Source organism: Conger conger, chromosome 1 (assembly GCF_963514075.1).
Source record: "Conger conger chromosome 1, fConCon1.1, whole genome shotgun sequence".
NCBI classification, from domain to species: Eukaryota; Metazoa; Chordata; class Actinopteri; order Anguilliformes; family Congridae; genus Conger; species Conger conger.
In genome coordinates this window covers 20900773-20915940 of record NC_083760.1, presented here as the reverse complement: position 1 = coordinate 20915940, position 15168 = coordinate 20900773, and the positions used below count along the sequence as shown (strand labels likewise).

Below are 15168 nucleotides of genomic sequence, written 5' to 3'. Positions count from 1 at the left end.
TAATACCTGTGTGTGTGCACTGCTTTTTACAGGGTGCGTGAGGTTCAACATAACAAAACAAACATTAAATGCTCTCACCCAAGAGGAAGAATAATGCCTTCAAAATGTACGTTTCCACAGCCCATTGGCTCGATCATAAACTTTAATGTGTGGGTGTCTAGCCAGCCGTGTGCTCCCTCTATTAGAGGCACAATTCCCTTTCTGATTCCTGAGAAGGCAACTCAGGCATGGAGAGCAACAGCACATTAGATTTATGACTTACAGTGTGGGTTAAGGGGACAGTAGTGCAATGCAGACCACAACAGTCAGTTAAAATTAAGAGGAAGAACAGCTCACCAGCATTTCTTAAGAAGCATGTGATTCCGCGTTACTAATTACAAAAAAAGCCCTGACAAAATAAAGCAACATGCTTTCACAGCAGAGCAGCGTTGCAGTGATCCAGGAGGAAGTAAAGAACACTAGGAGTAGCTCCTCTCTGACACACTCTGTTCAGGAGGGGGATGTGTCACAGGCCAGATATAAAACAGCCCTCCTGCCCCCAGCTCATACGGCCGGATGCTGCGTCATTCGGCTCAGCGGCCATGCGGTTCTGCCCACAGACAGACTCGCATCGGCCACACACAAGCTGCTCCGGAGGCCGGCTCTGATGTGCATTTAGCAAAGGACCCAAACAGGTCTAGTGTATCGCCTCCCACAAGCATCCCTTAGTGCATGCCCATGACATGAGGTGCATTTCACATCAAGTTCTGTCCAGCAGCTGTTGCCTGCTCGTATTGGACTAATTTCCAGGAATGCAGTGTGTAGCTCGTGTTTATCTACTTTAGCTCGTGGTTACTAATGCCACGCAACCTAAAATAAATAGAATTTGTGGCGCAAACATTCATTAGAAGCAACCGACTACTTCCTCGAAATCCACAAAACAAATCAAATACAGACGGGTAATTTTCTCCAGCAATGCAGAAGGAAGTTTTGAGACTTGTCAGAGAGGCTGTCAAAGGACCAAGTAGAAATCAGGCTATGAAAATCCCTTCCTGCTTCTTATTTAATCAACAGCAGCTTAAACTAGTCCCAAATTCCCTGCAGAAATGTTCTCGGTATGAAAACGTTCCAAGCAGCTACTTCATTAAAATACAAGACTTTAATTAAAAACAGCACTGCAGTCAAGGAAATGTACCGTTTTAATTACAACCAGTCTACATATTACGGCAAGGGGCATTCATGATGCAGATATGATAAAAATCCAGCCACCAAAGCCTTACATGGGGGACAGTGCAGGGTGGCTGCGATGCCTTCTCATACCCACCAGTAGTAATAAAAACAGAGTCGAGAATAAACCTTTATCTACTCTGCAAGCTCCTCCGTAAAATGGCTTCAAGCCACACCGGGAGCAATTGGCCTTGTTTGATGCACCGAGAGCTGCATGAGAGAAACTGGCAACGTGAGCAGGTTTCCGTTCCGGGGAGGGGAGACTCGGGTGGTGGCAGTCATGTTCTGTCCTGAGTGCTGCACAGCTGCTCCACCGCAAACTGAGCGACTTGCGTAGTCTATCGCTGTGTGGGTATGGACCGGCAGCCTGAGGTGACTCACCCTCCCGCCCCTCTCATAGGACGCACAAGCAGGAGGGAGCGGCAGGGCCCGCAGGGAACTTTGTCCTGTGGCAGGAGTTCTAACAACAGACCGAGGACAAGCGAACCTGGAGTCATTGGCTTCTGTGACACTGACAGTCGACTCAAAACCAGTGTGTGTGAGCAATTTTAAAAAGCTCAGCAATTTACAAGAAAAATCTTTACAAAAATTCTTGCTAACTGGGGGGGATCTTTCCAGATTGTGCTGCCCATTTTACAGCAGCACTAACTGCATTCATCTCCAAAATGCAGGCCTAAGCACTGAAATGGAATGAAATAAAAGACCACATTTATAAATTGGAGCAGTTACAGTAAGCAGTTCCAAGTTTCATAAATGGCTTATGGTCCCTTAGCAAGGGGCCAACAAATGAGTTGTGTTTTAGCCAGCCCAATTTGGAATGGATTAGTGAAACATGCTTCCTGAAAGACACTGGATGCTGCAGAGACCCACACAATGTGCTATTTCCATGAGCCGCCAGCACCTTCAGAAGCTGATCTGACTTAAGTTGACAGCCATGAAGCGTTTGGGTAGACAGAGAGCTGTTTTAGGGCCATGACTAAGGTAAATGGAGAAAAAAAATGAACGGTCAGGTCTTTCAAGCACTGAGCAATTTAATTTTGCTGAGGATGTTCACACAGTGGTAAATTAAGGTTTTCTTATTCAAGAGGAAGTGAGGTGTTTCCCTTTATGGCTACCTACATCTGCTCATTTAGCCTAATAATTACCAAGAATGTAAATCTGCTGCAAAATCCCCCATCTGGCTGGAAGGGCCTTTCATCAGCTAGCCTTTCAGGGATCAGAGAAAGAAAGAAAGAAAAAAAAAAAAAAAAAAAAAAAACTTCTTAACTTTTTCCGAGGCAGAAGCGTGCTCCTAGCAGTTCAGAAGGGAGCTGTTGAATGGGCACGGAAGTGTGACTGCTAATTCAAACATACACACGTTTTCAGCCTCGCCTGTTTAAATAATCATTAAACCCCAAGAGCAAATGTTTATGTAGCATTTCTGTAAAATGGGAGGGACCTGAGCATGGCAGAGGGGGGGGGGGGTTGATTGGGTGGTGGGCCGGCAAGTTTCATTGTTGCTCTGTTTGCACAGCTTTGCTCTCTGCCGCCGAGCTCAAAGAGATGACCTCATCTCTATTGTGTGTGCAGATCCCTCTCGTTCGTTCCATCAGCTGGCACCGGCCCACCAACCCCACCCAAACAAAGCCCCTGGCATTCCAAAGGTCGACGAGGAAATGATGTCAGTGCAATGCCAATGTAACGTACTGCCAGCCTCTTCCTGTCCGGACTCAATGGAAGAGTGAAACTGCAATGCACGCAGGCTTTCGATTGAGTATTTCCATTCAAAAAGTAGAACCATATCAACTCAGCAGCCGTGTATTCTTCCATTCATATCCAACTGAGCTTTCACCAAAAGCAAGCAGGCCGATGACAAGATGCATGGACCTCATTAGCAGAGCAGGTAAAGGATTCTGCCCAGGGGCTTCTCTGACTGGCAATCTCCCATAAAAAGAAGAAAATAGCACTCTGGTACTGTGCCAGTCCAGAGATCTAAGTACTTGCGCTTCGAAAAGACCTCTAAATGTCCGAGAGTGCAGGTTTGTGCTGGCGGAACACTTCAGCAGTAAACAAGCAGGCTGGCTGTTCCCGTTTGCTCTGTTCAAGGTGCACAACCTCAGCCAGCAGCCGAAGGCTGAAAAGACGACCCCCCCCTGCATTGTCCTTTGAGGGAAGACCAGGCATTTCCTAACGGCCAACAAAGGCAGGACTTAGTAGGACAGGTTTGAGGAATGAGTCCTGGGCAATTTGAGTCATTACTTACTCCCGATACTGAAGGAGACGGTCTGAAAGTGGCCTTGAGCCAAATGCAATTTGCTGGCGTCAGCAAACCATGAATGAAATGGTATATTGGCGACTTGCTTGCAAAAACATTATGTGGGCCAAAACATCTCTCATCAGAAAGCGCTGGAGGAGGAAAAGCTCATTCCCACACAGCACCACTCCGAATGGAGATAAGGTTTTAGACGGCAATTAGCATCTGTACCCTAGTGACAGCCTAAGAACAGGCCCTGGGGTGCCAGGCTTAATCAAAGTGCCAGAGTCCAATGATGCTCAAGATCAACAAAATGATCCCATAACATGCACCAGTACCCACATTATCACTTGCTCTGATAAAGTCAACAGCAGGTAGGAAAGGCAACATGTCTTTGTTCTGCTTGGAAAAATTCATTGATAACGTCCATCCTCACAAATCCCAAATTTCACCCATCAGAATAAGAGTATATACAGTGGGGCTTTGGGATGATGAACCAAATTTCAAAGCTGATCCATTTTCCATTTTAGAGAAAAGCGCCTTCATCCGATGCCTTGAAATGGGAAAGATTCATAACAGGTATTGAAAACTTTGTTTAAAAACATGATGTGTGCATACACGGAAAGAAAGTCACCCTGCGCAGTGAAGCATAGCCTGTGAAGTCAACAGAGCTAGCCACCTACCGCGATAGGTGATGTAACACTTCCCACTGAGTTACTCAGCCAGAAAGGGCAAAGAAAGGAAATGATTCACTTCGATCCATTTTTTTATTTTACGCAAGAATGTGGCTCTATCTATGTCATGAAATGAAAAAAGGTAATTTCACTGAAAATACCACAGAGAAACTCCTGCCAGGCATATTTCTTGAATTGTCCCTCTCTGGTAAACGTATTCCAGTGTGCCACTGCCAGTCACATTTTAAGTATCAGATCTAATGCAGTTGAGAAATGTGTTGTTACCATTTTCAGCCAGCATATTTTGTAGGTAAACATGAACCAAATGGATTCCAAAGGGGGAAGAGTCTAATACCAAAACCCATAAGTGGGGGAAGTGTGCGGCAAAATTAAACTATTAAGAACGCAAATTGAAAGTGACCATTTCAGGAACAAGTAGCTAGCAAGAGCAGCCAGCCAACCATTTTGCTACTGGGCTTTTGAGCAAGGCTCGACATTTGATTTTCTTCAATTGCACTACACAAGAAGCATGTGCTGCTGAATTATTCCATTTCTAATATGGTACTTCATTCCTCTGGAGACAGGTCCTGGCTGAAAGAACACGTGGGGAGGCTATCGCAGTCCTCCCGGAATTCCTTCAAAAGCCAGATGTGAAAGGCTGGCCGAGATACAAGAAAACTGCAACAAACTTCGATACCAGTGATTCCCCAACTCTGATGTTAAAGAAGGAAGAGGACGTTTAATTGTGATGGCAAGAAAGGACGGAGCGAATTAGTGCATGGAAAACTTCACAGTCACAGTTTTGCGACCCAGCACTGTAGCATACCAGTGAAAGCTCCTAGGCTTCCATTCTCAATCTTCCAGCACATTCCAGACAAACCAGCAAAAATGCTCTTCACATCAGTAGTCTGAAATGACTTCAAGACGCAAATTTGAAGTCCGCTGGGAGAAACGCGAGCTAAACCTAAAAAATCTGCCCACAAAAAAAAGAAAAGAAAAAAGAGACCACAACAAGAGAATGTCATTTTGTTGCAACGGTATGCTCAAATCAGACAGTTATATTAGCCGCTGAAGAAAAAAAAAGACCAGCAATGCAGCCATTAACGGCTTCATGGGCACAGCAGAGTGAGAGATTAGAGGCCCTACCTAATTACGGACGCTCAAAATTGCAGCCTGTGGATCCAGGCCGATGCACTTCACAAAACCTGCCTTGTCCTCCACTTGTTGCACGGTCGTCTCAGTCTCCACAAGCAAGAACACAAATGACAGTCAAAACACAGCCTTCTTTTAGTTTTGCCCGCAGGGAAATTATTCTTAATGTAATTCAGACAAACCAATAGCATAAAAGGCCTTCCATTACTGTTGGTCTGTTTCATTCGTTCTGGCTGGGGCTGCCATTTGGCAGCCCATCAAGTTAAAAGCATCTTTCTACAGTAAACAGGCAGTTAGGGCATAATTGATTGAACTGCACAATGTGGAGCAAAATGAAGACCAACAAATCAAGAATGCTTTCAAAAATGACTACAGTGTTTGTATTTTGTATTAACCTGCAGACAAAACAAATACACAGAAGTGAACACACACACACATATATACCGTTAAAAATTTCAGTTCAAGAGGGTCTGGAAGTGTACAAGTTTAGCCACAAGAAGGCAAAGAAAGGCTATTCATATTTTTCAGCGGTTGCCAAGAGCTCTGCCCTGTGATTGGATGGTTAAATCTGTTTTCAGCTGACCATATTAAAGTGATCAATGAAGCGGACATAGCGCAGTAACACATCTGTGCCGTCACCAACGTTCCTCTTTGATCCTCTTCCAATTCGTCTGTCACCACATCATGCTTATTTCATTTTCGCCGGCGAGAACCGGCACACCGAATAAGAAACACATCTCATCTTCTCACCGGCCCTTTGATGAGACTGAGCAGACCTGTCATTTTGCACAGTCACGCACAGTTGCGCAAAGGAACGATGAAAAAGGGATCGCTCGCAATTTTCTCCTCTTCGCTTGCCTGCCTCGCTGACATTTGGGTTTCACGCCCCCGAGTCTCCCCACCTGCCGGTTAAGGTGAATGGAAACTGGAGACTTGGGGGAAAGGTAACCTTATGAGTGTTCTGAACCACACACTGTGTGGAACCGCAGTCAGGAGTGGCGCAACCCCATGCAGTGCATAGCTGAGAACATTAGCCAAGTCATCCGTACTTACCACAAATTGGCTGTTGTAAAAGCGATGGGAGAAAATCCTAATACATGCACTGTGAACTTAAGTTCAATTCAAAGGAGCTACAGAAAGAAATCCCAGCTAAGAAATGGGAGATCAGGCTCACAATAAGCCAGAGCTCAGCGGGGTGCCGGTGCAGTCTATAGAGGAACGAGTGTCTTTACATTAGGCAATGAAGTCCTTGGATTTAGACTTAATCTTAACTCAGCCACCTGACCGTGGCAGCCCGCTTTCGATGGCCGCCCATCTGCTCTATACAGCTGATACTTCAATCGCTTTTCATGTGAATTATTCAGAAATGAAGGGACACCCTAAGCCCTTTGCTGAGGCTAGGGTTTTGTACAATATGATTTCTGGGTTGGCCAGAAAACCAAGGTCAGTGTGAGGCAAGTGCACCAGAACAATTCAGGGAAAGAGTTGGACAAAGGGTGCTTATTACCCATAGGCGTGTTCCTCTACAGGCAGTAGCCCAGTGTTGGGATGTGTCCACAGACAACACCATAAGAACCAGAGTCAGCACTAACTCATTCTCCTCCACCGAGAGATGGCTTGGATATTCAAATCTGCTCAAGTAATGGGCAGAGCATGACTATAATGCACTTGGATGTGGTCAATATGTACTAGGAGATCTTTATAGAAAACCTGCTGCCTGGTATTACACTTGGACTGCTGCAATGCGGGCAACCACTTTAACAGAAAAACTGAAGTAAATATAACTGAGTGGGTGCAATATTACAATGCACTGCATGCCTGAAATAATTAGAAAACCAATAATCTTGGGAGACAGGTTGTTACCATACTGGGCGGATTCACATTTTTTATATATTTCCACAGGGAGTTCCATTTTTCTGCCCAGTGGTTGCATACATCTGAGCTACATCTTTCACAAAGATTTTAACCAGAGAGGCAATTCCACCGATTAACCGTCACTCCATTTCTAGCATGTCTCAGATTTTGGCAGCTGTGCAAAAACCTAGTCCTTCAAATCTTAAGCACAAAAATCTCTCACTTTCCAAAGCACAGGTGATACACTGTCAAAAACTTGGAGTTTGATTTAATATGATGGATGTATTTTACATTTGGTTATGAGAAAACCATTAGTGCCAATGGCTTACCACAGCACCAACTTTGCATGTTAATTCATTTTACATATCAGGGCAACAATCTCAATAAGAATTTAAGCACTTCAAAACTTTACTTTTATTTAAAAAACCTTCCCCAAACCCATTCCCAGGTTATCAGAAAATTGCCTTCTTTTTTAAAATAGAAAAATAATGTCAGTGAATTCATCAGACTTTGGATTTTCATTGTACATAATGCACATGGACTGAAAAATTGAGTTTCCTTCAGCATAATGCATAAAACAACAGATCACTTTCAAACAGTCTGAAAGATTTTCCACATTCAAATTCAAGCACGTCCGGGGATTTTAAAGACGGAGGAAACTGTGACAGGATAAGAAGCAGGAATTGGCTGGATCTGTCATTAAGCCAATGATACCTCTGCTGGAAGTGTGGAGAAACGGATCATTAAATGAGGTTTTGTTTTGGCTGAGCTCCTCCTGACACAATCAAGCCTGTATGCAGTGAATTGAGACTGAAAAACATTTGTCCTCTTGAGCCACTGGATCTAGAGATCTCACTTTCCAGCTCTTGGATGACAATATGATAATAGCCAGAGAGGATTCAAAAGACACTAAGTCAGAATAAGGAGGCACATAGGGTCTGGATTCATCAGCAGGTTGCACTTACTTAAGTCAGTGTGTGTTTCTTAGGTAACTGTGAATTTAAGTAGTAGGTTGTGGTTTCAAAATCCATCAAGAATGAAACACTGTCGTTGTTTCTTTAAACCGCATACATCAAGCATGCGGAATAAAGCTATTCTGTCTGGATAATGAATTTATCTGTGCCAACCATATGGATTCTCAGAAGTATGGCTTTCAATTTACATCGGGACTCCCTCAGTCAACATTTATTTGTGTGCACCCTCCCCCCTTCGCAAATCAGGTCAAAAGTTTGACAAAACAAAAAACAATTTAAAAATAAAACGGTAGTCCTTGGTATATTCTGTCAAACTGCTTTGTTTACTAGTGTTTCCTGACATACTTAAGACTGCCAGAATGGAGGTCAGGAAGAAGTGAAGGAGTTTTCTGGGAGCACAGCCTGAGGGGGAGTTCAGGTGGGGGACAGAGTCAGGACAGAGGATCTAAGCCCTAGTTCCCTTTCCACCATCCTCTGCCCTCAGCCACTGGACCAACCAAATGCACAGTGCTCAATCTCACAAATTCAATAAGTACAGAGATGTCCTCTGCTAGTGCCTGTGATTGACAACTGTCCTACTGTTGACTAAATCATGCTCAATTCCAGCCTTTTGTTCCTCCTTCTGTTTACTGTCAAGGTACAACCTCAATGAAACACAGTAATCCTGGGATTTTGGGCAAGAAAATTATTTTCTCAGGCAGGGGGAGGAGCAGGATAGGTAGGCTGCTCAACAACAGGGGATATTCATTAACCAGACTGTCTGTAAATGAACATGTAAAAATTTCACTGCAAAAAACAGCTCATTACAAAAAATATATATGATCTTACTTTCAACGCTACTTTTGGCCATATAAGCCCATTAGAGGTAACTTGCCTATCACTCCTAATAACATCAGAGATAACTTCATTTCAAACAGACGTGGAAGGCTTCTGTAGGAGAATTTAAATTGGCAATAGAACACATTAATGAGAGAAAAAATGAATGAATGCCCTGCTTGTTTTCCCAAATGTCTATCGCACAAATGCCTTGCTTAATTCAATTTGTTTTCTAGGGTTGGTAGAAAATGGATTTGTTGATTTATTAAAAATTGATTTTTTAAAGTGACTGCTGACTGCTCTCCCTTCAGGGAGGCACCTGTTTTATGTAAAGAAACGTGGTTTGAGGGCGTATTTAAGCCCCTCAAACAGCAAAGAAAGGCTGGTGAAAAACAATCAACTGAGAAACAAAAACAAGCCAAATGACTTTTCTACACTACCTTTGTGTCCCTGAAACAAATTCAAGTACTTTCTTTTCCCCTCAGAATGCCTTTGCCTGTTTGACTTGGCAAGAAAAACCTGAATCACTGCAGTGGAATACAACACAAGAAGACAAAAACAAAAGACACGGTACCACAGCAACCACACACAATCTTCAATTTCCTCTCATTTAATGTCTTGCTCTGCGGATTTTCCATTATGTGGGTTTCCGCTAATTCCCTGTTGTTTTCTGCTGCCATTCCTTGTCCAGCAAAAATGCTAGCTACATTACCACTCATAGAAATGACTGCCTCATCCAGTCTGAACACAACCAAGAGCTTAGCGGGACAGGTTGTAGATGCTATAGGGTGCATATAAGGACATTAATTCCATTCAGTGGAGTTTAAGTCCTTGAATGCCTCCTACTTTGCCCATCTCCTTAAACCCATCAAAGAAGTTCCTCCTGTAAGCATTTCTGACTTCAGGACTGAGTTTGTATTTCACACTTAAATCTGAGGAGAGCAAATGAATAGGCTTTATCCCACAGCAGTACCATGATGCGAATGAAAAACAGAATGATGAGAATATGCACTGACACTGTGTTTTTGTAATTTTTGAAGTTGGAAAAAAAAAAAAGTATGGATGAAAATCCTCTCCTAGCTTCAAAACTGTCAGTTCCTTCTTGCACTGCCAAGTCTTGCCTGCCCTACTTCATTTAAAGCAATGTCTTCCTATAACAATGGGTTGCATGTTTGACGCCCAGGCATGATACTGCTGGACCCGTAAGTCAATATGCAATTATCCCAATCACCCTGTATGAGGGCATCAGTAAGGAAAACATATCTAACAAGTTAATGCATAAAATGTAGTGGTACCAGGGTGAGTGTAACCCTGAAGTAAAGAGCCTATTTTATTATAACCTCGAAAAAGAGGTGACTATCCACTGAGAATGCAGGCATAAGAAATCCCGGAATGAAATGGAACTGGACAACAAGTATATCAACAGGTAGTACTAAACATGAATGAGAGATTCAAGCAGATGAATTCAGAGCACTCTCATCCTTCTGATTTTCCCATACCACAAATTCCCAGCTTAATTTCACTCGTTTTCTAGGGTTGCTGGACAAATTCGCTCCTCTTCCAACACAAATTATTCGCTGTCGAACTGTAAAAATACCGGCCCACACACAAGGACAGCCATGAAGATCAGTTGATCATGTCGGTTCAGGGTCACACTCAAAGATATCAGTGCTTTCGCTCAATGTCTGACAAAGGTCACAGGGTGCAGTGGGCAGCCATGAAGCACAATGTGGTCGTTAAATACACTGAATATCTTAATTTCTACAATGCGGGGTTATTCCTCTGATCCGCACGGTCTTTGTCGGTTTCTTCTTCAGAAGCTAAGCGATCTACTTAGATAACTTAAATTGAGAGGATATAGCGTATGGAACATACTGTAAGAGACGTCACCGAACAAAACCTGTTCAAGTGGCTTAATCATAATACAGTTTCGCTGCTATCACGACCAAATTAAGTTTCCCAACCCTAGAAAACAAAGGGACGTCCGCAGTTGGCAGCAAAGACAGAAACTAAACAGGATCTGTTTTTCAGGGAAGTCTGCTGCTGGATCAAGAAAAGCGCCTCAAGATGCAAACAATGGGACGGGCAGTGAATTTAATTACCAGGTAATTAGTGGGCTTTCTACAAATTGGTTATCCTCTTCATAGTGCATCTAAACAGATCAAAACTTGATTGCTTTCTAAATTACAGCTAGTGTGGTACCAACGGTAAATAAAAACATAACATAAACGTTCATATGTAACACATTTGTTAGATTTGTTAGGCACGGGACAAAGGTAAGTTAAGGTTTTTCCTCACTGTAAGTTAGTTGTGACTTGCTCAGTCACTTTCACGTTAGTGAAAGTTAGTAGTCGGTTACATTGTTTAAAAAACACGTGTGTCTTTATTATGTGTTGTTGTGGGCTACGTTACTGCATAAGGCAACTGCGACATACCCTGTCACTTCATTTGGTGGTTTCTGGCTCAAGGTGATGAAGCTCTTGCGAAAATATCGAATTTTAGGCTAACGTTAACCTACTCACTGCTATCGTGGATATTCGTTGTAAATATAGCTAAAGTTAGCTATACCCACAACAGTTAATGTTTATGAAAATAGCGTTTTAAAAAATCATTTTAATATGTTTGCTGGTATATCTAGCTGTTAAATCGTGATTTGCGGTGGTCAACATCGACAATACATCAATACGATTACGGTTACGATTTGCCTACTATTGAACATGGAATCACCGGTTAACGTACTTCACGTCGTTTAATATTGCAGGAGCAACTTGTTTGCTGGGTTTTCAACCAGCCAACCGTAACACCTTGAAACAGATTGACGATTAAACTATTAAACCTTAATGACAACGTGAATCACTTGAACATCTCTCATCTGGTCAATTTTCGCCAGTGCTCCATACGAAGATAAATCACAACTTCTCCAGTAGTTATGGTAGATAAAGTTCTCTATCTTAGCTAACTTACTGATCTTTTAGCAAAGTTTACCCTGTTCTTTGTATCTAGCAAGATAGCGTGGTAGCTACTTAGCTAGCTAGCTAACTATTATTATTTAATTTTTTGTTCCATTCCACTTATCGACTAAGTTAGCTAACGTTAACTTAGGCAGATCCAACTATTTCAAGTTAGTATTAAAGTTGGTGATTAGCTACCGTTAACTTAGCGTTAGCTAATTAAACTAACTAACTTTTTCGTAACTTAGCTGGCGATGTAATTAGCAGGTAAATTTGGTTAACGTTAGCTAGCTTAACCGTTAATCGTGACAGTAAAACCGTTGACCAGACTAAAATATGAAATACAGTGATCGTTAACATAACGGACAAGTACAACCTAGGTTGTGAACTAGCTTGACAAAATGTCCGGATAATGACCGTTTTAGCTAGCTAGCCAGCTATGCAGCCTAAAGACCAACTCTCATCCATCGCTTTGCTATGGACTGATTCCGACTCACCTTTTCTTTTGCCTCTATCGTTTTTCCTTTCATGAACAATTTCCAAGTAGTTCTTCTTTCCCTATTTCAATGAATAGTTTTGTCGGGTAAAAACAAAGGAATGGGAGTCCGTCTTCTTTTACCTCTGAACACAGCTACCAAGTAAAATCCGCAAATAGTTTACTCCCTCACCTGTAAAAGTCTTTTTAATTCCAGTCAGCGTCTCCGTTCCAGTTGTAACTCAGAAGTTTCGCTCAAAGTTGCAGCTCCGCCTAGCAATGCAGCTCCTGGAGGGATGAGGTCACTGTCCCCACCACATCATACACACACCCCTTAGGTCTCGCGAGAAGTTTTAGCACGACGATTTTAGGTGGTACGGGGACGTGCGTTGCCCGGACAACAGTACAACTGTGAAGTTACAGTCTGCGTGCAACTGGTGTTTACTGGTGTTCTGGTGCTGCAACTGATGTTTACTGGTGTTCAGCTCCAGTTCCAAAGAGGATTGCATGACAGTAGACCTACTCACAAGAGACCGTTTTATTTGTTTTATTTTTATTCGTATTTATTTACATGTCTGCTACACCATTAATTGGTTCTGCTTCCAGAGCTGAGTTATTTCATTAGCCTATATGATAAACCCTTATAATGGAATTAGTTCATAGCTGTGCCTTTTTTTCTTCTTCTTGTTTTGTAGTTGTTTTAATCAAATGGTACTCTTTTGATGTACATAATGTACATGATGTACAAAATAAGAAGAATACCCATGCTTAACAGTTTAACAATGCGTCCAGAGAGGTACTACAAACTACAGTATCTCACAGCTGCATGTTACAACACATGTTGTCAACAATACATGAGTCAGTTATAAAGTGATTAAGATGGATAGAAAAATTGACACACAATTGTCTGCCAACTCTTTAAAACTGTCCTTGTAGCACAGAGCAGACTTATACAATCTTTTGCAAGTTCATTTAAGAATTATAATTTCTCTGAGAGAAAATAGCAACAATAATTATTGGCATCATTGTATTGCAATTCTAGGAGGAAATTTGCTCTAATTCTTACTTTCTCTCCCTTTAGCCACAGATGTCTTCCTGTGTTATGTAGCGGAGAAACTATTAAAGTGTTTGACTTACACCCTCTACTGGATATATAAGGTACTGCATGTGACCTTATCTGGACCTTAGCAATTCATAATCATTGCCAAAATACAGGAGGAAATCCTTAACCACTCCCATTTTGGCTTTATAGATTCATAAAGAGGAAGTATGATACTTGTCATACTAATTGTGAACATTATGATACAAGATTCAATTTTGTTGTTTTCCTCCTCTTAGAGACAGACATGATTATATTTAAATATAAATCTGATATATTATCTCTAATATTGAAACTGCTTGTATGCATTTGTAAAGGATGGTTCTATGGTGGTTTTATTTTTTATTATTGGTTTATTTATTTTTCGTCATAAGGGCCATTTGAAATAATTCATTAGAGCCAAGGGTATCCTTGTTTTTCTTTGAGGACTGTAATTGACAAATGACAATTTAAAGTCTCACATGACATTTTCCTGAGGTTCATTAATTATGTGTCTTTGAAACACTGGGAAGCATTGCTTTCACCTAGAGACAAGAATAAAAAAGGAAGTCGGACATCTCGGTAATATAGCTCCGAGATCTTTAGCAACGGAGATCTTCTTGAAGCAATCAAAATAGCATAACACACAATAATGTATACCAATAGTCAAAGAATTTCAAATGAGCACGGCTGTGTAATTATTACTGGTTGATGTCCTTTTAATCATACAGCAGACCAGTCTATGGTTCATTTCACACTGCACACTACAGCTAAGCTCATGTAGAGTGGAGTCAGAGTAAGTTCTATGGGCACTCTGATTGACCAGTGGGGGTAACAGGAGAGCGATTAAACATGATACCTGATTCAACTGAACCCTGCTATACCCAGGAGAAAGCAATAGGCAACGGCATATCGCCCCATGGGCCTGTCGGCCACAGACAGCAATGTCTGGATTCAATTTGAGGTATGCTCATTTATACTCTATAGTGTAGTGCCTTAACTGAATGAGCCGGCTAATGTATTTTTGAAAATGCACAAATAATTAATTATTTGAAAATGCTACTGTAATATTTCACCCAACTCTCGTCAGAGGTACTTCAGGACCTGGTCTGCCATGAAATGTTTGACACTTTATTACAATCCAGATTGTACTTTTTTCCATTCCAAATTTTGTAATGAGATTATTTGAAAAAGATACAGTAATGTTTCACTCAAATCGGGTCAGTGGTACTTCAGGACTCAGTTTGTCATAGTGTCAAATGTTGAGATTTTAATTTGAAGAAAAGCAGCAGTCCAAAATGTCCTTTTTTTGAAGAAGAATGTATTGGTTAAGCATGTATAATTTTGTTAATCACGAGTAGCCCCTGATCTGGAATACCACTAAAACATTTAAGTGGCTTTCATGAACTTGGTTTAAATTGGATTTAGTTACTTCTGGACAAGTGCTCTGTCCTGTTTCACTGGAACTGGGATGAGATATAAAAACCAAGCAATCACAGAGAATATTAGATAACATATAAAATATTAAAATGAAAGTCATAAATATTATGAAATTGAAGCAAAGATTGATTAAACTTGGGAAAGGGTGTATTTTGTAAAAAAAAAAATCTGCTTGGCTCAGATTTCAAATCCTGGACAAATCGTTTACACTCTTTCGCTTGTGATGGTGCTAAGTGCGTATCACTGTCATGTCTCCGACATTGCCTTCTACCAAATATTAATCATTGGAGGCTCTCACGGAGTCATGATACTTAA

At 41.6% G+C, this 15168-nt stretch overlaps 1 protein-coding gene across 2 annotated transcripts in view; it reads right to left on the bottom strand.

Annotated features, from left to right (window-relative positions):
- The window catches only part of LOC133121589 (signal-induced proliferation-associated 1-like protein 1), an 84681-nt gene extending 72014 nt beyond the window's left edge, over window positions 1-12667 (bottom strand). The window contains exon 1 of one of the 2 annotated variants that reach the window (XM_061230881.1): window positions 12529-12667. The gene's annotated coding sequence lies outside the window, so the exon portion shown is untranslated. Of the gene's footprint in view, window positions 1-12357 lie in introns of both variants that reach the window. The other variant, XM_061230871.1, reaches the window with a different exon arrangement.
- Window positions 12668-15168: the final 2501 nt, after the last annotated feature.